This window comes from Meleagris gallopavo, chromosome 4 (genome assembly GCF_000146605.3).
Source record: "Meleagris gallopavo isolate NT-WF06-2002-E0010 breed Aviagen turkey brand Nicholas breeding stock chromosome 4, Turkey_5.1, whole genome shotgun sequence".
Classification (NCBI taxonomy): Eukaryota; Metazoa; Chordata; class Aves; order Galliformes; family Phasianidae; genus Meleagris; species Meleagris gallopavo.
This window is the reverse complement of record NC_015014.2, coordinates 43,734,928-43,757,470: the sequence shown is the minus strand read 5'-3', so window position 1 is coordinate 43,757,470 and position 22,543 is coordinate 43,734,928.

The following is a 22,543-nucleotide window of genomic DNA, read 5'->3' as shown; positions in this document are numbered from 1 at the left end:
CGCCTCCCGATGAGCATACTGGGAGACAGCTCCAATGGGATATGCAACCATTTGGCAAAAATCCACCTGAGGACTGCACACCTCTTTACATTAACGTTATTCATGGAACATCACGAAAAGTCTCTCTTTGGATTCCCTCCAAATGCATAAGTTGCTGATGAGGAGAGAAAAGGAAATTCAGCTGCAGGCACACTAACAGCCTATAATTTTGCCATAATGGCCACCATCAAGCAAGTTTGCTCTGTGATTTCTGCTGGGACATGCACTCACACAATGAGCAAGCTCCAAATATGCTGCCACAAGCTTGTTTGGTCTTACCCACCCTTATGCCCCTACAGTCTATGAAGGACTTTATTTCCTGCTATATTTTCCATTCAAATTTTAACTGAAATCTTTACAACCAACTGTACAACTGACAAACGTAGAGATGTTATAGTTATGAGGTATACCAGAGAGCTTGGCTACATAGTTATTACACCAAAGCAGAAAAGATAGGACATTTACCTGTATCCTGGGCTCGCTTATGGAACTCCAGCAGAGTGGATCTCCAGAAAGAGACCCTTCCTCCCTGGCAGTCAGCTCTTAAATGGGTCTAGGAGGTGGAGCCAGGCTCCACCCCTTCTGGCTGCAATTGCCTTCACCTGTGCTCCCATGGCTGACTCATTGCTCGCCTCAGGCGATCAATTAGAGGTTCAGGCCGTTCCCATACACTAACAAAACACTTATAATCTCTCCCCCTTAGAAATAGGTCCTTTTAATTTTTTTTCCCCACCTAATTTCACACAAGATCATTCCTTCCTCACACATCAAATTATTATGTATATTTTTCCCATATTTTTTCATATTTTTCACTTTTTTTCAAGAGTTTTCTTATTATTTCCCTTATCGCAGTCTTTCTCATTCTCCTTTTTGGAAGGGTTCTGAGTCTTTTTCTCTTCTGCGATAGGATGCTTGCTTGTTTATTTCATAGAATCATAGAATTAGCAAAGTCGGAAAAAATATCTAAAATCATCTTGTTTGACTGTGTCATACATTTTGAATTTATAGTTGGATTTACAACCCCTCTATTTTGCCTTTCCTTTCGTTTTTCCTTTTCAGTGCTTTCCCATACACATCTTCCTCCGTATCCCTCACAGCTTTCCTTCCTTGTCACTGTGTGGCTTTGTTTAGGGGAACTACCTGCACTTGTAATTTGCCATTAACGGGTGTGCCAGGAAGGGAGAGGAACTCAAGAGCTGTATTTAAGGTTGACTCACTTTCACACCTAACACTAGTGTAAAGACTGTAGGAAAATGGATTGGAGTTTGGACTGGGATTGGAGTTCTTTCCCAGCTCCTGTTCCCTTGGAAACAACGTGTTACTACACACTTTAAGTAAATTTGCTGGGAGTCATCACTGGAGTAGGTACACAGAGTACCTCCACACAAAGTTAAATAAGTGGTGTTGATTGGTTGGTTTACTGGTGGGCAAAACTGGAGAGCAGAATATCTATGGCAAGAGAAATAGCATCTGTATCTTTCATTCAAGCCTGGCTTTAGAAGTAAGGGATTTCCATGAATAAGCATTAAGGAACCACAACTCCCCAGTCACCCCAGGCTGGATGTGAGGAAGCTTCTGATCACTGCTCTTCATTCACCAATAGAGAGGCTGAACACCAGGAAGCTGAAAATATGAGGGGATGTGTGATATTTTTTTTTTCCATTTCAGACTTTCCAGCAGGAAGCACAGTAATGGTAGGAGGGGAATAGAGATGAAAGTTTTCATCTTTTTAGGGAAAAGAAAGCATGTGCAAAGTGCTGTTACCTAAGTAGAAAATTGTTATCTAAAGCTAAATTTAACAGAATACTAGTCTTAATTGTCCTTTGGAAAATTTCTAAAGGAATCCTTAGAGGCAATTCTTTGGCTGACTCATTTTGCATCTTCATAGGTGGACTTTGCTAAAATATGGAGGCAAGGGACCATGGCCTGAAGTTTTCTGAAAAGAAAACAAACTATTAGGCAGATACTGCTCATCAGAACAAATAAAGTGAGAAGCTAACAAATGTTACAGATTTGAGAAATTACGCAGTGAGAAATTACCAGCTTCTGCAGAGCGTTAAGGGAGAGGTTATGAGAAAAGCAGCTAGTTTTCACATATCGTTACTAGGTATAAAGAAGATTTTTTTAAAGGAATACAGTCTTGTGTTGTCAGCAGTACCTAGGTAAGCATATCAACAAAACCAACCAGTGTTATCAAGATAACTATTTAAGTTCTACTGGTGAACAGCACAAAGTAAGGCTGATATTACCTAGGGAACACCACCAGAAATAGTAATTACTGTTGTATTTTTAATTGGACCTTGTTGAAGGGTATCTAGTGGAAAAACAAGAATTGGAAAAAGAGAAGACAGAAGAACCTGGTCTAGTGTAGTACTGCAAATGCACACCTGTATAAATACTTAGATTTTTGCCTAACAGAATAACACACTATACAGCTCTGTTGTACTTACATCATGTAAATGTAAAGTTAACTCATCTTTTCTTTACCTTGAAGTCATGCAAATTGGAATGGTGGTAGAGGAAGACTGAAAAATCTATGTGGAGGAGACATACTCTGTAAAGACTTGAGAAAGCAAAATTGTATTGAATTGTATAGGTTTGATGGAATGTCTCCTCATATAACAAGGCCTGTGGGACAGACAGTGATTTATAAAAAAGAAATTCTAATTTGCCAGCATCTATGAGTTTACCCCCTATAAATAGCTGATATCTGGCACCACATCCTGGAAATAAGTTCAATATACATCTTCAAGTTTTATCAACTCAATTTATATGTTACTAAGATATATCTGACTTATGGAAGGAGTGTTGGTTTTGCATTCTTACATTGAGAATTTTTTTATTTTTATTTTTTTTCATTTTAAACGCAAGTACCTAATAGGAAGTTTTTACTTTCTATTATACTAGTTTCCCAATAAAGGCTAAAAATTGATATCTATTTTTTAATAGACTATCTAAATTCTCAATGTTATAGCCATAAGAAGTTGTAAAATACAAAATATTTTAAAAGGAGGTAGAAAAACTTCAAATATCTAACAATATGCATACAGTTACCAATATCAAAGAGAAGTAGCAAATACATATAAAGCTTTACCTTTTCTCTATAGCAGTATTATAAAACTTACATAGGTTTATCCTCATAACGTTTAAGGCCTTAGCATTTCAAGGCATGCCTGCTCACAGAAATATTGAGAAATTTTGGGCGCATCTGAATGCAAGCTAATCAAAATTCTCTCTATGTCTTACATATCCCTTAATCTTGCCTGTATTTAAGATTCTAGGATAATGAAACTACAGTTACAAATTCTAACTCCTTTCATCTGGGATACAGTGGAAATGCTGACAAACTGGTTAATAATAATCCGTTAATTGGGGAATCCTTATCAGCTGCATTCACAGATTGAGCTCGATACAAAAGGGGATCAGTTTTGTAAATCATAAACTTGTCTTTTCTCACAAGGTTTGTTCATACCCTTTTAAATTATGGTTAATTTTGGTTTCATGAAAGATAATCATGTTCATTTTGAAGAAAGTAGACAAAAAAAAAAAAAAAAAAAAATCAGTTGCGTAGTAATTCCCAATAATTCCAGTTTTCTTAAGCTAGAACTTGCAACATCAAAGATTCTCTTCTTACTCTCAATATAGTATTAGTAAGAAAGTAAGATTCCCCCAGAGGATAAATCTAACTGAAGATGGAGCCATGTATCAATTAACTGCTTATAAGCTTCAATGTCTTTCTATATCGTGAATTCAGTCAATTTATAGAATTGTTGTGGTCTTTTTATAGTGAGTTTGGCACCAGCCAAAGCTGCTGATTAGCAGCAATTCTCTCCTGAGTAGTTCTCTCCATGAACAGGGCTGTTTCAACCACTGTATCACCTAGGTTTCACATATGGCCTACTTCAGCCACAGTGAAGTCAGGAGAAATGGAAGATTCTCTAGTTGCAGTGTGCAATAACTGACCTTGATCAATCTGGTCTTCGAATTATTCCAATTATTCAGTTGTCTGCAGAAGTCAGTCAGCTTCGACAAGCACCTCTGCACCATTCAGAGGACTCAGCACCATTGATTTACGTAACATGAAAATCACCTAGTTTACCGTAAGTTTCTCACATCCATGACCATAGAAAACTTAAAAGTTTTTTTCTCAGTGTGAATTCAAAAGTCAGAATGTTATCTAACAAGTGTTTGTATTTCCTAATCTGCTAACTGGCTTGATGTTATAGTCTTTTCGCAGAAAAGTCCTTATTAAATAGAAATAAATTTGCCACTCTCTTGTTTCATTATTTTAAATGTTTTCTATGTTGTCAATAAAATAAAGCACACAGTTATTGAAGTAATTGAAGACGTGCGTATCTATATTTGAAGCAGAAGTAGATTCTGGGGAAGTATACAAAATCATTTGCTGAATATACGTATGTGTCCTTGGTAACTCATTAGTTTGCCTTTATAGAATACATGGAAATACATTCCTACACAAGCTTATACATGTGTGTTAAGAATACAAATGTGCTTGTTTTACACACATTGTTGCATCAATATTCAAAGTTTCCTGGGATGACCAAAAAAATAAAGCTTTTGAAACCTTTGATTGAATATGACAAAGATCACAACCACACAAAACTATCTGATATTGTCATTGCAAATACAGATTATGATTACAATTTATGGAACTGGATTCCAGAATAAAGTGTTAAGATAATACAGAAGGTCTCCTTGAGAGCTACAACTCTTTATTTTTGAGAGTTATAGGTCTCAAAGAAGCAGCATCATATATAGGGATCACTTTGGTACTGCCTTTTGACCTTTTGTCTACAAATTATATAAAAAAAGATGGTTAACTTTTCTATTACTCATTTTCTTAGCATGAGTTTGAAAGAAATGACATTGTGTCTGTTTGAAGAATCTGCAATGGCTATGTTGGTGTTTGATCTAAGTGACTTGGATGTAATGCATCGGAAAAAGTAGACTACACTCACTTTTCAGATTTGAGAGCATGTTTCCATAAACCACAAATAGAAATACAGCTAGTGATCTCATTCCATATGATATTCTCTTCACAGGGAAAAACTGTTACAAAATGTAACACATTATTTATGACTGTCACTATCTGGTTGGAAAAGGCTCAGGGCTGGGATAAGAACAAATTATGAAGGTCAAGTGTGAAATGCATTCCTTCTTAAAAATGCAATAGAAAACTTGAACTTCATTTACTAAAGATCATGGGTCACTTACTCTGTCTGCTATGGGCACAGATATCCAATATATGGCTATGAGATTGCCTTTAAGGGGATGCAAATAGAATCTGCTTTTTATCTAAAGATAGTGCTCCTTAATTTGCAATAATGTAGAATTAATTCAAACAATGAGAACACATAAACAAGCAAACCAACCTTGAAAAAAATCTATTTCATTTTCTGTCAGAGTTATTCACATCAGAATCACCTAGGTTACCCTGGATAGATACATCTATTCACATAGTTCTATCTCAGATCAGGTGGGAAATGTTACAGGTTATGATTCTCATAGCTATTCTCTCTTGTGTTTTTTTTTGTTTTGTTTGTTTGTTTGTTTGTTTTAATTTAAACTCATCATTCAGTCAGAGTTTCAACTTTACAGGAAGAAGCTGACAGCATATCATAGAATCTTAGAATGTCTTTGGTTGGAAGGAATCTCAAGTATCATCAAACTCCAACCTCCATGCCAAATGCAGGGGCACCAACTTCCCCATTTAATACTAGACCAGGCTGCCCAGAGCCCCATCCTACATGGCCTTGAATACCTTCAGGGATAGGGCATTCACAACCTCTCTGGGCAGCCTGTTCCAGCACCTCACCACTCTCTCTGTAAAGAACTTCCCCCAGACATCCAACCTAAATCTTACCTCCTTCAACCTAAAACCTTTTCTCCTTGTCCTGCCATTATCTACCCTTATAAAGAGTTGAGTCCCCACCTGTTTATAGGCTCCCTTTAGGTACTGAAAGGCTGTAATTAGGTCGCCCTACAGCCTTCTCTTCTCCAGGCTGAACAAGCCCAGCTCTCTCACCCTATCTTCATAGGGGAGGTGTCCAGCCCTTTGGTCATATTTGTGGCCATATGGTATACTGTTCTATCAGTACAGTCATGTGCATCTTCCCTGTAAGGAAAGTATGTCTTTCAGAGAACTTAAGTACATTACAGAATTGCAGAATCACAGAATGGCCAGGGTTGGAAGGGACCTCAAGAATCATGAATCTCCAACTCCTCTGCCACATGCATGGTCACCAACCTCCCCATTTAATACTAGACCAGGCTGCCCAGGACCCCATCCAATCTGGCCATAAACAACTCCAGGGATGGGGCATCCACAACCTCTCTGGGCAGCCTGTTCCAGCACCTCACCACTCTCTCTGTAAAGAACTTCTCCCAGGCATCTGACCTAAATTTTCCCTCCCTCAACTTAAAACCATTTCCCCTTGTCCTGCTGTTATCTACCCTTTTGAAGAGTTGATTCCCCTCTCGTTTGTAGGTTCCCTTTAGGTACTGGAAGGCTGCAATGAGGTCACCCTACAGCCTTCTTTTCTCCAGGCTGAACAAACCCAGCTCCCTCAGCCTGTCTTCATAAGGGAGGTGCTCCAGTCCCCTGATCATCTTCGTGGCTCTCCCCTGGACCCTTTCCAACAGCTCTAAGTCTTTCTTGTACTGGGGGCCCAAGACAGACACAGTACTCCAGATGGTGCCTCACAAGAGCAGAGTAGAGGAGGACACAATCACCTCTGTGTTCCTGCTGGCCACCCGTCTTCTGATGTAGGGGCTTCAATGTATACTATATACTCAAAGTTTTGCTATCATTCTAACACATCCTAATTTTTTTTTTCCTATGGAAAGACTCCTTGCAGTAGTAAGTACTAGGGGAGGATTTTATTTCTTTTAGTATCAGAATAGTGTCCAGTACTTTAAGACCTTTGTCACATTACTTCCTTGGGCAATATGAACTTCTGAAGGCAAATAACTGTAAACAGCAAAATGTTTCTTTTTGTCTCCTGTTTTTAGAATGAGAAGCAACACAGTTTTAAGGCAACTAGTTGGGGCTGGGCTTCCATGTGTTCAGGCTTCTATCTGCTATTTGTTACTATCAGAGTTCAGACATGAATCGCTGCATAACTAGCCAATTTTTCTAAAAAATATAATTTTCCTCAGTTCATATAGAAAAAGAAATATCCTAATATTTTTCAGATGAAGAACAGAAATAACATTTTCTTAATAAGCTACCTAGAGTCCATGAAGACTTAGTTTAAAACTTCAGTTTGCTTTGGAGCTCGTCTTCTCTTTATTTCAATAAAATAAATAAGTTGACCTGGTAATATGATGATTATTATAAAAACAGAAATAATAAATATGTCAAAAACATGAATTTAAATAATATTAAGCACTGCCAAATTAATATATTAGTTCAACAGTAATTAATCTAATGAAGCATACTAAAAACCAAATAGATCTGAATATGTGTTTGAAGCATTTTTTCCAAATACACTCCTTTATTTTGATAATATCCTAATATTATACCTGTAAGAATTAAAAATCTTTAATTTCTTATAATCCTTATGTTGATATGAGAAATCTATTTGGTGCTTGATAATAATATCTTATAACTGAATGAGCTAACCTGTGTTTTAAAAGAATTTACATGTACTTCAGCCTTAAAATTTTCAGACAGCAAAGAACACCAATGGCATCCTGTCTTGTATTGGAAACGATGTTGCTAGCAGGAGCAGAGAGGTGATAGTCCCTCTGTACTCAGCTCTGCTGAGGATGTATCTTGAGAATTGTGTTCAGTTTTGGATCTCTGACTACGAGAAAGTCATCAAGGTTCTGGAGTGTGTTCAGAGAAGGGCAACAAAGCTGTCTGAAACACAAGTCTTACGAGGAGTGGCTGAGGGAACTGGGATTGCTCTGTCTGGAGAAGAGGAGGCTCAGGGGAGACTGTTGCTCCCTACAGCTACCTTAAAGGAGGTTGTAGCGAGGTGGGGTTGTCCTCTTCTTCTGCATAATTGGCAATAGGACTGGAGGGAATGACCTCAAGTTGCACTAGAGGAGGGTCAGATTGGATGTTAGGAAAAAGAGTGGTCGGTTGCTGGAATAGGCTACCAAGGGAGGTAGTTGCATCACCAACACTGGAGACATCCAAGAAATGTTCAAATATTGCACTGAGGGACATGGTTTAGTGGGGCAATATTGGTGGTATGTGGACGGTAGGATTAGATGATCTCGTAGCTCTTTTCCAACCTTGGTGATTCTATCATTTTTATCAGTACATTCCTCCACAAATTCAATTATAAAAAATGTAAATATACAGAGAGAAAATACATAAATTAAGTCAATGTAATAGGACAAAAAAGGAAAATTGCAAACATCAAAACTGCAATCTAAGCATCTCCTTCTCATTTCTCAGCTACAGACTTGGACTTGTTAATTGCATAACAGCTGAAGTACTGCATGTACATAAAAGTGTAACTAACTGAGATAAGTAAACCTACCTGCTATGATGGAACTTACTACGAGAACAGAATTAGTGCTATCTATAAAGTGGTATATTTGTAGATGTTCAGTCTTCTAGTTTCCGTAAGAGAATGATTTTTTTTCAGTCTTTACAGATGTTAGAGATTTTATAATCAGAATCCAAAGAAATAGAGTTCAAGCTGTAAGCATAACAAACTGCTAAGTGATAGAGAAGCACAAAGACTGGGAAAAAAAAATGGTGGAAAGCAATCTCAAGGAATTACTTGTCACAAAGATCTAAAGCAAAAAGGTAGAGCTTTGGAAAAATAGGATTCACATGCTGTAAAGGGTTCTTAATCCTTGGAAGAACTTAATATATCCTGAAATATGATAATTCTGATATGCAAAAATATATATATATATATTCTAGAAAGCTTTTATTGAAGTCAGTGAAATATTTTAATCTCCATAGAAAAATTTCAAAATGTCACTGTTTGCATTTCATAACATTTTTTTTCATATAAAGTATCAAAATATTTAGCTGAAAAGTACCTTTCTAACATTAAAACCTTATTTAGAGAAAGTAACATAACTTTGTCAGAGAAATGATGGGGTTAAAAAAAATGGAATAGATATAGAGAAGCATCTGTAACCTGGAAAAATCTGAGTATTGTTGAGTTCAGCAGAATATATAACTGCTTTAAATAATTCACACTAATCTCTGAGAAGAACATAAGTGATATGTTGCATTGACACAGGCTTTGACAATCAAACTGTGTGAATCATATGTACTGGAGGTTTATGCATACTAATAACTATGGTTTTCATGTACCACTGTTCTGCAACGCATAGTAGTATCAAGCTTTATTTCAAAAGCTTTTCTCAAAAATGTATTTTGCATTCCAACACATACAGCCATAAAACTCATGCTCTCTTGAGTGAATCATTATTAATTGTGTGATCAGTGAACAGTACTGAGTTTAGGTTTCCAAACAAATTTTTACTCTTAAGTATAAATACATGAGTACCATTCATGTGAAAGACAAAGAAAACTCATTTCTCAAGAACTGTCACCTGTTATTAGGCACAGAGAAATTACGATGATAGCTAGCATTATCTGACACAGGGGAAGCATTTAACCTTGTCTACTCATAATAACCTTGTCATATGAGATCCTGATACATCCATTCAGAAATGGGCACATCTCAGTCTGTTACTCTGAGAGGAAAAGAAAGCGGGCTTCATGGGAGGAATTATTATTATTTTTTTAAACTCTTGTTACTTCTTTTTCTTCCATTTAAAATTGTTGAATTAGTACGGGGATAATAAAATCAATTCCCCAGTTATTTAATAAGATATTTAATTAAAGTCATATTTAGCCTTTGGCATTAGGTTACTGCTGAAAGGTTAGAATCCTGGCATGGACTGTATGTTGTTATTTGTTAATATTATAATCACAGAATCACAGAATCACAGAATTGTAGGGGTTGGAAGGGACCTCTAGAGATCATCGAGTCCAACCCCCCTGCCAAAGCAAATTCCCTACACACAAGTAGGTCGCACAAGTAGGTGTCCAGGTGGATCTTGAATATCTCCAGAGAAGGAGACTCCACAACCTCCCTGGGCAGCCTGTTCCAGTGCTCCGTCACCCTCACTGTGAAGAAGTTCTTACGCACATTCGTGCAAAACTTCCTATGCTGCAGCTTATGTCCGTTTCCCCTCATCCTGTCTCCACGTACCACTGAAAAGAGACTGGCCTCACCACTATGGCCGCCACTCCTCAGATATTTATAAACCTGGATCAGGTCCCCTCTCAGTCGTCTTTTCTCAAGGCTAAACAGACCCAGTTCACTTAGCCTTTCTTCACAGGGGAGATGCTCCAGGCCCTTCACCATCTCTTTGTCGGCCCTCGCTGGACTCTTCAGAGACTCCCTGTTCTTTTTTTGTACCGTTGGGGGACGCCCAGACCCTGGACACGAGTACCTCCAGATGAGGCCTTACCAGGGCAGAGTAGAGGGGAGGATCACCTCCCTTGACCTGCTCTTTTTAATGCACTCCAGAATGCCATTGGCCCTTTTGGCCACGAGGGCACACTGCTGGCTCATGGCCAACCTGTCATCCACCAGGACGCCCAGGTCCCTCTCTGCAGAGCTCCTCTCCAGCAGCTCATCCCCCAGCCTGTATTGGTGCATGCAATTATTCCTCCCTAGGTGTAAGACCCTCCACTTGCTTTTGTTGAACCTCATCTGGTTTCTTACTGCCCAGCTCTCCAGCCTATCCAGATCTCGCTGAATGGCAGCACAGCCTTCAGGCGTGTCAGCCAATCCTCCCAACTTTGTATCATCAGCAAACTTGCTGAGGGTGGCCACTATCCCCTCATCAAGGTCATTGATGAAGATGTTGAACAAGTCCGGACCCAGCACAGACCCCTGGGGGACACCACTGGTTACAGGTCTCCAGCCAGACTGCACCACCAACGACGGCCCTCTGCGCTCTGCCTGTCAGCCAGTTCTCAACCCACCTCACTGTCCACTCGTCTATCCCACACTTCCTCAGTTTTGTTATAAGGATGTCGTGGGAGACAGTATCAAAGGCCTTTCTAAAATCAAGGTAGACTACATCTACCGCTCTTCCCCCATCCACCCAGCATGTGACAGCATCATAGAAGGCCACCAAGTTGATCGAGCACGACCTCCCCTTGGTGAACCCATGCTGACTACGAAATAACTAGCTCTTTTACTAAATGTACCTGAAGGTCAGTATTTTACCTACTTTTTTGTCATTCTCTACTCCTGTTCTTTTCTTAAAATGACAACTAAGAAAGAGAAAAGTAAAAGTATTCTGATTTCTAGGCAGAAAATGAGATCAAATTACTATTCTGTCATTCATCTGCTTGATGGCATTGTTGATTGCTAATAAGCATGTACTTGATCTATCAGCCTTCATTGAGGTTGTATGAAGGAATAATTAAATATTTCTCTACAACTACATGAAGAGAGGCTGTAGCGAGGTGGGGGTTGGCATCTTCTCCCACGTAAGTAGTGGTAGGACTAGAGGGAATGGCCTCAAGTTGCACAGGGGAGATCCAGGTTGAATATTAGGAAAAATTTCTTCTCCAAAAGAGTGGTCAGATGCTGGAACAAGCTGCCCATGGAGATAGTGGAGTCGCTGTCCCTGGAGGTGTTCAAGAAATCTTTAGATGTTGCACTGAGGGACATGGTTTATTGGGAAATATTTGTGATAGGTTGACAGTTGAACTGGATGATCTTAGAGGTCTTGGTGATTCTACGATTCTTATTTGAAGATGGCTGAAATAATAGAAGCTACCTTGTGCTTAGAGGTACTGATCTTTGTAAGGCTTCTGGAAAAAGAGCTCTGGGAATAGAAAAACATTTTTCTGGAATAGATAATAAATGCTATGGCAAAGGAATTGCCAAGTTGTATGGAAAGTCTCAAGGGTGAGATTGAAAAGCATGAAAAAATGAATTTAACTAAAGGAAGGAATAATGAGAAAACCTTTTTTATTAGATATCTGACTAAAAAGCTGGTGTGAACTGGTGTGAAAAATGAGAACTGTATTTTGTTGTTTATTCCATCTCTGTGCAGGGACATAAGAAATATTTTCTTTAAAATAGTCTGTCACCCAGAATGCGTTCCTGACTATGCAAATAACCTTCTCCTCTGGTCTGAAACAGTTCTTAAATGTTAGCTAATCAATTAGCTATATAGGCAGCTATTTTATGCTTGTCAAGGGAAAGTGTTCTCTTGCCTAATACCATATCATGTCAGATAGTGACAGATGATTATCTCATAGTTTCCAAGTAGCAATCTTGATTGACTCTACAAGAAGGAATGTTATTTCAAACCTCTTTTAGAGATTCTATTATCCATTATTTTACACACTCTCTAAAATTTCACACCAGGTGGGTTTCAGTGGCAGAAAGGTCATCACATCAGTTTGAAAGTGAATAGGACACAAAAAAGTCAGTTGACTTTCCAAATTGAAGTTGAGCAATTCTTATTTCAAGTGGCTTGTGTCACATTGGAAGAGAGAAGTGAGCCAAGCTGTATATAAACGCTTGAAGAAAGAAGCCTTAAAATAATAATAATAATAATTAATAATAATAATAATAATAATAAATTCTTAATATCATCTGTAATAGTAATATTATACTTAGAATAATAATTCTAAGTTAAATGTGCTCTCTTAACTACAAAGACCACAGGATAGGACCAGACTTATATAAGATCAATTTCTGACCAACTATGGTTTGAGTATTTAATGTCATTTTAAATTTCTGTAGCAAAGATGGCAATGCTTTCATGATGCATCACCTAATATAAGCTATTCCTTCTAGGAAGTCATGTTTGCATTTATCAGTGTGTAACTTGGATTATTTTTTAATTAACAAGATGGGTACAAGATAGATTGCTTTTCAGACTAAATGTTTTTAGTATTTTCATTACAAAAATCTCTATGATACGTAAACTTTTTTTCTTTTTATGAACTGAAAGTGTAATCCTTCATGTATTTGCTCATGTCTGTTCTTAGAAATCCCAATTGAATGATGGAGCATTATTCCCATGAGTATGGCTTTGTCCTATCTTCATAAGATTGAAACCATAATTACAAGAACATATTGGATAAGGTATTTTTTCCCCCTAAATCCAATTTTACATTCTATTTTTGTTGTTTAAAAACTTCTTCCATCAATACCTGTAGTAATTTTGTACACATAGCCGTATATGTTAATTTAAATATTTCTTGCAGCCACCTTCTGGTGAGATGCAGCATCTCAACCATTAGACACAAACTGTAAGGAATATAAATGAGACTATAGAAAAGTAAAATGCAGAGGTTAACAAAACAACATTCTGCTTCAGAAATTTGCCTGGACGTAATTTTCCCTACCAAAGTAAATCTTTAAATTGGACCTGTTAATAGTGCTTAAGTGAACTGCTGAAATATGAGAACTGAGAATATTTATTCTATTTACAACTGTATGTTTCATTAAAAAAAATTATGGCATTTTCTACTAAGCATTGCTCAGCTGCCTATTTATTTATATCACTCTTGGAAGAAAATGGAATTTCTTATTTGTTTGTGAAGCCAATGCAAATCAGTTTTTATTTTTCTATCAGAGATATTTTAAAATTCCACATATAAAATTTCAAATACAAAACCCTTGATTTTCATTAGTTTATGAAAAGGGAGCCGCAGAAGGTTCAGTGATCCAGAACCTCCTCTTTGTCTTGTGTATTTTAATAAGTGTTGTAATTAGAGTACAAAACTTCTGTTTCCATTTACTTAAAATCTTTCAGTTTGATGAAGTGAGCACTCTTCTATAGTACTTGTTAGTTTTTTTCTCTGTTTTTAATTATGCAAATATTGGACTCCATTCTACTGTACTTTCTGTGTATTAATACACCCTCAAGTGGTTCCGTTTTTTGAGAACTGTTATTGATTTCTGTAAACTATTTGAAAATATAAGGTTACTCTCAAGCTCAGGTACCTGTAGGAACTGTCCTTCGGAGGAAGCAACATAGCTTAAGGTCAACTCCTATAGTGTTCCTACAATTAAGTTCTACTGTCCAATCTAGTCTATTAGCTTTTCTCGTATATGCAGCTTAAATATATAGCATATCATAGCATAACTGAGATGGGAAGAGCCTAGTGAAAGTCTATAGTCTGTTATCCTTCTCTACCTAAGGCCAGCTGTGAGATCACATCTGACTTTTCAGACCCAACTGATTCTTAAAACCAACAAGAACTTGCCTGTTCAACCTCTGTGGGTGACATGTTGGACTTTCCTTGTGGGGAAAAAGTTCCTAATTACTTCCAGTCTGAACATCTAATTTCAGTATATTTCCACTGTCATTTATCCATGCATCAACATGAAAGCCTCATTCCATCTTCTCAGTGCCTTTTCTGGAGGTCTTGGTAGGCCATTTTTAAGTTCCCCTCAACAAAAACTTCTCCAGGCTGACCCAGTCCTACAGTCTCTGTACACAATGTGAATGATCCAGCTACCAACCAGCTCAGTAGTTCTCCCCTGGACTGCCATTTTACATATGTTCTTTCTGTATTGGTCTAATAAGCACTGTGTAGAGGGGGATAACCCCTTCTGAAAGATTGCCTGTGCCCCTGTTAATGCATTCCAGGAAGCTGATCCTGATCCATTCTGCTACCTGGGCACTGTTGGCTTCAGGCTCAGCTCATACCCACTAGGGGGATCTTTGCTTTCTCTTCCACAGAGCAGCCTCAGCCCCGCAGTCCCCAGTTCGTATAACTAGAGGAAGCTGTTTCTTTCTAGGTTCAGGAGTTTGCCTTATTCTGGTTGAATTTTGTACAAGTCCTTTCAGCCCAATTTCTTCAGCCTGTCTGGGTCCTCAACGGGCAGCCCTGCACACGAGCAAGTCAACTGGTTCCTTCAATGTCATGTCAAATGTATATCATTGAGTAGAGATGTATGTATATATGTACTTATATACATACTGGCTTGTCTATTGGGCTTAATAGCCTGTGCACAGTATTTAAAAAATAATTGTACATTAGTTATAGTATCCTAATTACTCTTGCATCATGTATCCATCATCTTATGTTTTCTCTGCCACAAATAATAATTTGATGCCAATCAGATATTTTTAGCATCTGTGATTTAATAATACCTTAAGTCCATTTCCATATACCCATGAGTATACTGATCTTTTTTTCTGATTTGATTAAGATGTGCTTAAGTAGCTGTTGGGATATAAGGGATGCTAAATCAAACTAGAATTTGAAGTGAATAAGAACCATGCTTTCAAAATTCACCTGCAAGTTCAACTTTATTAATAGTCTTCTCTAAATGTTTGCTTTTTCTTCCCCATCTTGTACAAAATTTTATTTTGAAAAATGTTGGCATTGTCAGAGTTGGAACAATAATTAAGTCATAAAAAAAACAGTGAAATTCTAAAGCTATGAAACAACAAGGCATTGATGACTAGGAGGGCGTTTACACTGAAACTTTTTCAACACATTCCCAAGTTGAATTTCTGGGGAGAATCCTGAAACATGTACTGCATTGTAGAAGGCAAACCACAGGTTCATATTTTTCTCTTCTTTCAGTGCACTGCTATAGATCTTTGTTTAAACTTCTGTCAACAAAGCTGAGATTCCCATGCTAGCTTAACAAGGGTATCCTGATTTACAGTCTGTCCTCAAGTGCTTTAGAACTTTTGAAGAACCCCAGTATATTTGCAGTATGCAACAGTTCAAAGTCATCCTCCAGTATTTAGATTCATGTAAATAAGTATAATTACATTTATCTGTTTTTTATTCTCTACAATCATATTTCTTGTTCTTGAATTTGTGAAGAGTTATCCCTTCCTATCTGCTGCAATTAGAAGAAATGAAAATATTTCCAGTTAGGTGCTATAAAGTTGGAATTCCACCTGATTGCTGCAAAGTTGTCTGAAGGCTTATCATCAGCAGATAACCTGGATTTTCACTGATTCTATCCTGCATTTTCTTCCACTATGGAACTACTTTTTTTTTTTTTGCTATCCTTGAACAACCCCAAGTACAAGACAAAATGATATATTTGTCTTCTCCATTCTCTTTCCCTTAACTAGACCGTCAAATCTCAGTTCATGTCCCCTGTGCTGCAGTTTCTGACTTTGTACAACCCAGAGTAAAAGAAAGAAGAGGAAGGGAACAGAGACGTATATGGATTTTGGACATGGAGTCAGTACATAGAAAACAAACCTTCAATCAGATACAAAGTTAAGAAGGAAGAAAAATTATGGTAATGACCACAAGGCATAACTAATAAATGAGCACAACAACATTTTGAGAATGTGTTACTAATAGGGACAGGCCTTCCAACATATACCACAAGCTTAGTATTTTGATTGTACTAGCTATTAACCAAAGGGATGTTGTTCCTGTTACAGAGATCACAGAGGTTATTTGCTGGCAGGCTCAAGAGTAGTTTGAAGATGAATATGATCAAGTCATTCATTTCAAGTTCTGAAAAGTGTGGATGATATACAGTGCATGTTATATATGGATTGTAAAATTAGAAAATCAGTTTTTAAAATAGATCAGAAGGCTGTGCATGTAGATCAGTACAGAGACATTTCATGTTCTGTTAGAAGCTTATATTTAATGCTTTTATTTATCATAGCTTTTATGGAAAATTCCATGGTTCCTCCTTAGAGAAGATTAAAAACTTCTTAACAGTGTACGTATATTTTGTTTCTTGATATTACTATATTATTTAATAAAAACAGCACATGATATTTGAAGAATAGAGGATACATAAGCATCAGCATGTCAAAAGCAGGAATTCAAAATTCTGGAAAACTAATTTTTGCCTGGATTTCAGAGAAGAGTTAAATGCTGCTGAAGAAGAAAGAGCTACAGAATTACAGTTATTTTCAGATACTCCATACTGCATTTAAAATGTACATCCAGCTGCTTCATTTTTTACCACTTTCCCACATCTCTGTACTTACATTGAATTCTCCACTATTTAAGAAAATTTTGATTTTTTAAAAATCTTTCTTCATTTTATTCTGTGTACCTTATGGATTTTTCCACAAGTTTTTGTTGTTGCTGTTGTTGTTTTTCAATCAAACTGCCATTTCTGGGAGACTTGATTTGAATTAGCAAATTCAAAATCCTTTTCCTTATGCTTCAGTTTTTTTCTTCATGACTTCACTCTTTGTGCTTGATCAGTCTATCAGACTATCATAGATATTTTTAGACAGTTGGTATCTAGGTAGCTTATTGCTAATAAAGATATTAGAGAGTACTCTAAAATAATGCTGCAAAAAGAAATATTCATACAGCAAAGATACAAGTAGTCCTGACAAAGAGCTAGTCATTTCTGATCTCACACTCTGCCCACTTACAGGACAAACAGCTCCACAATGAAATGAAGCAGGAAGGGTCAGACATAGTTTCACTTCTTATGCACTTTTGTAATAATAGAGATAACTAGCATTTTACCTCTGTGGATCTGTACATGCAGAAATTGGTAAAAGCTAGAGTAGATATTTGGGAGTATGTAGAGAAGAGAATCTAACCTTCCTACAGAATAGCATTGTGAAGTTGGTCAATGAGAGACAACCTCATTTTCTCACATGTATTGTGTCCAATCTAGCTGAAATCTTTTGACCCATTCTACTTGCATGAGAGCTCTTTCTCACTCATATGTAACACTCATTCCCTTACTGAGAAAGTACAGCTAGAGAATGTACGCTAGTACACACAGTGCTCTAGCAGCTCCAGAGGGGTAATAAATGTTGAACTACATGAGGAAACTCTCCCAAATGATTATTACCACCAGCTTTTCCATTCAAAGTGGTAAAAAGTGGTATTCATGATTTGTCATCAAAGAAACTGCCTGCCTCAAACAACATTAAGCCTGTTCCTTCCTTTCCCTTCCTTGATTCTAGTTCCAAAACTTCATGAAAATATTTTTGACAAAGCAAACCTCATATAAGGTGGGATTACTTTCATTTTTACTACCTTTAAGTACTTCACAAGAGCAGTGCCACCCATCCTCCTCAAATAAACTAAGAGCTCTCGGATGCTACTGTGGTAGTGCTGGATAAATTTCTTTTCTAAACTTGAGGCTGCTACTGCTTCACATCTCCATTTTTCCACTGTACATAAGAGATTAAATGGAAAAAGGCATTATGAGTTTCAGGTGATATCAATGAGTAACTGTTATCTGATAAAATATCATTCACAGCCAAAAGGAACATAATCTGTTGGCTCTTTTTGGTTGGGAAAACCCTGCTGCTGCTTCCTATACATTTTTCTCATCAGAGGTCCAGCAAAAGAGTTGCTATCCAAGTGTGAAATCAGTTCAGGTGGCCCTGAAGCATCTTAGAACACCATTGATTCATCCAGTGAAAAATCACAAGAAAGATAACATCTGACAGGAATAGCTTCCCAACACCACACTACGTTATATTTTGACAACAGACCATACAAAATATAATTAAATTGATTCATATAATTTAAGGTAAATGTCACTGTCAGTTCCTTGAAGGTTTTTGAACTCTCTGATATTTCACTAGCAGTTACCTTATAATATTCTCAGATTGAAACAGGGAAAAAAAGATTTTTCTTTTTCTGCTCTTATTTGATTTTCCAGCTTTGTATGAAGTTGTTATTGAACTGAATAAGTTGAAAACTTAATGAAAGAATATATCCTTCCTGCAGAAGAAAAAGCGTATGTCAAAAGATTAATATTTCGATAACATAATTCCAAATGCTACGCTAGAACTTTCTTCTACTTCATTATTAGCATTTAGAAAAAATATTTACTATTCTTTTTTTTCATTAAACAAAAGTTAAATTAATGTAAATTCATGCTATTTTTTCCTGAGTTTTTCTGCTTTTAATATTATTATTTTGGTTTCTATCTTGTTTGTTTGGAGTCTGTACTTCCATATCCCTGTTTCCCAGTCTGTTACATACTGAAGTATTGCTGGAGCTAACTAACATTCTATAAAACACAAATTGAATGTTTTCTATAGGCTCTATGTGGTGTCCACATGTCTCAGTGGGAGACTTAGTTATCCTTTAACTATGGGGTGGGTATTTTCAGTACAGAGTGCCTGACATGAATGTGAAAGCTGTGTTTCAGTACCACAGAGTGATGTTTACTTGCCATAAAGCTTTTTTCTGGGGGGTTGTCTGAGCTTGTGTGGGAACTGGGGCTGGAATAAAACAGACGACTCTAATCTAAAAGGAAAAGAGACCAGTGTTGTATTTCCCATAATTTTTAAATGGAAATGGTTGTCTTGGAGTCAAAAAGTATGGTAACAACTAACAGTAAAAAGCTAGTGGTCCTATGCTTTGGTTTCCTTTCTGACCTTGCTTTATTTCTCGTTACGAATGTAAGTACCTTGAAGCAAGTGCATGCTCTGAAGTAATGTTCTTTAATAACAGTGCTATGTACACTAGGGGCATAAAGGACAGAAAAAGCTGTCAGTGATTTCCTGATTTCTGCACTCCTTGCTTGCAAAAGTTTGCATAGGTACTGACTGATTATGTATTGACATACCTACTTAAGCCTGCAACCCTGGACCAGCTGCTGCCACTTCCCTATAGTGGTATTCAGTGCTCTTCCATTGAATTCTCATGGACATACATCTGCCTCATTCAGTGAACAAAATATTTCTTTTCTTCCTATTTTGTGTAGATACTTTCTAGATTTGGGATAGGTTTTTAACATCAGTGATCTACATTGCACCAGTGTAGGAAGTCCTACTTCTCATCACATCTTCTATAGTGCCAGTATTAATGTTTCAAAAGATTAGTATAGAGCTTGAGAACTGGCTTGCTGGGACTCAGTTTCAAGTGCTCAAAGCGTGCACAGAAATCATACAATGATCTCCTTGATCAGATGTGGGATTTGGCCACTCTGTGCCTTGTCAAATGTCTGATAGAAATTCTAATTTACTAGCGCTTGTTCTCTAGAGTTCATCTAATTAACCCTATTACCTGTTGTGATTTCACAGTGCAAAACATCTTACATTATTTTTGCTGCTATTCCTAAGCTGTCTAACAGCTAGTTCTGTACTTGCCTGAAGATAAAGGCAAATGTGACAAATAATCCATATACATACTTGTTTTTTGTAGAGGAGGTTACACTAAATGCACCTGAGACATGCCTAAACTGTGATCTATACAATTCTCTGTGAACTATACATTCTCATTTCAGGATAGTTACACAGGCTGCCCATTTTTGCTTATATGAAAGGCACTGTATTTCATGCTTTTTCATCCTTTCTAGTTTGCACAAGGCATGTAGAACTGTTTACCAACTTTTTGCTCTGCTCTCAATGAATAGTTAACAATCACCTGCACACATTTATTTTGCTTAGAGGTTTAAATCACCTCTAAACAACAATTACAGAGGAAGATAATAAAATAAAGCGGGTAAAAACACAAACAAACAATGAGTACAAGAGGTAATATATATATATATATTTTTTTTTTTCATGCAGAAAGGAGGATAGTTCAGTCTGCAGAAAAGTCTTGGAAGACTACCAAGAAGCAAAAAGTTTTAAAAACCTTTCACATGTCTTTAGCAAAGGGATAAACACAACTTTATAATACTGGGAGACCCTGACATGTCAGGAGGAAAAACACTCATTTTTCCTTGCACTCTGATAGTAATAGACTCTACAAAATGTGTACAAGCCCTTTTAGCAATTGGCAATGAGAAAGAAGAATAGGAGAGAAATAGGTGCCTGCTAGGGACAACTGGGAAAGGTCTCTGATGTGCTAGAAGCAAAAATGCATTATTTAGGATTCTCTGTTAGATAAAAAACAACATGATTCATAACACTGCTACAGAGAGCTGTAGTTGCAATGAAACAAATTATTTTACTCATCCACTGTGAAAGATGAGTGTATATTTCTATCTCTTTATGTTGTTTCAACTACATTCTGTTTTGTTCTTTTTTTCTTTGGAAGCAATACTTTCAAATTAGTTTTATATTAGCATTCTCTTAATCTAACTAGTGGAAATTAAATGTATTTTAAAACTAGATTTCCCCTTCTAAACTTTTCTCTTTTTTTCTACTTTTCTTGTTTTGTTGTGTGTGTGTGTGTGTGTGTGTGTGTGTGTGTTTAGAGGGATGGGGGGGGAGAGAGGGAAGGGTTGTGTGTATGTGTGTGTGTGTGACCAAGCTACTTTTCCTAATTACATCCTTATTCATACTTCCACCTTTGCGCCCAGCAGCAATTAAGAATGTTTAGAGAGAACCTTCATGAGACTTAGTGAGCATGACTGAATACTAAGGCAACAGAGGTTGTATGCAGAATGAGGTAGGTAGATGTAAGTATAAGAAAGAATAACCAGGGAAAGTCTTAAAGGCCTAACCTTACATTCACAGTGTGTATCTTGTGGCAGAGGAACAACAACAAAATGTCTCTTTATAATACCTCTAGTAGTTCTGTAGGTGTCTTTTATGGACTTATAAAAAGACGTTCTAGATACATAGTTTGTAGGCAGAGAAACACTGAATTTCAAATGAGCCATGCAAGTTTGTGACAGCTTTTCTCATTTTAAGGAAATGAAGGACTGTCAGAAGAAGTGAGTTGCCTCCTTGATCCATATGATTTCCAGCTGAGCTTGTGAAGCTGAAGGTTTCTAGGAAGATAGTAAATGACTACAGACTTGAAATAATTCTTAATGTTTAGTCTTTCAAGATATATGTTAGATATTTGGTAAGTAAATTTCTTTGCATCATTTTACTCTCTCATGTGCAGACGTTAGAAATTGCAGTTTATTACTTTGATTTTTCACTTTTCATCCATTTGTATAATTTTTATATCACTGAAATGTTTCCATCCTTATAATGTTAAAAACTAGATATTTAAGCACAGTAAATGTTGCCCTGTAATGTAATTATTTTGTCATTACTATGTATTTTGTTTGCTTAGACTTTGAAGAAATACGTTCATACTTCAATCTTTGTTTATGCAGCTCCATTAAGTGTTGACATTCACTTATTCCTGGCTCATTTATGCTCTCCTCTGACATCGACAGAGCCAGCTACTATAGGTTTGCTTCTAAAAAAAAAGATTACTTTGATGGTATGTAACATCCCATAGAATGAATCTGGACACGTGCACACATACACAATTGCATCCATATGCTTACTCATTTGACTAAATAGCGTACTTGCTAATGTCACAGGATATTCAACTTCAGAATCTGATGTGCCAAGTTGTTAAACACTGGTAATATCTACTCAGATTCTTTACTACAAAATTATTCTAAAGTTGAGTCAAGAGTTCACATTTTAAGATTAATATAGAACAGATAAAAATATAAATTCTTACATTTTCATTTCCTCTCTGATGTACTTTAGTGCAGCAATTTTTCAAGCAAAAAATTGCATTTATTTCAGTAATGTCTCTGAGTATGAGCTTCTTTTCAAGATTCGTATGATCTCTCAAAAACCACTAGAAAATGTAAGTAAAGCAACTTAGGAAAAAAAAAAAACAACA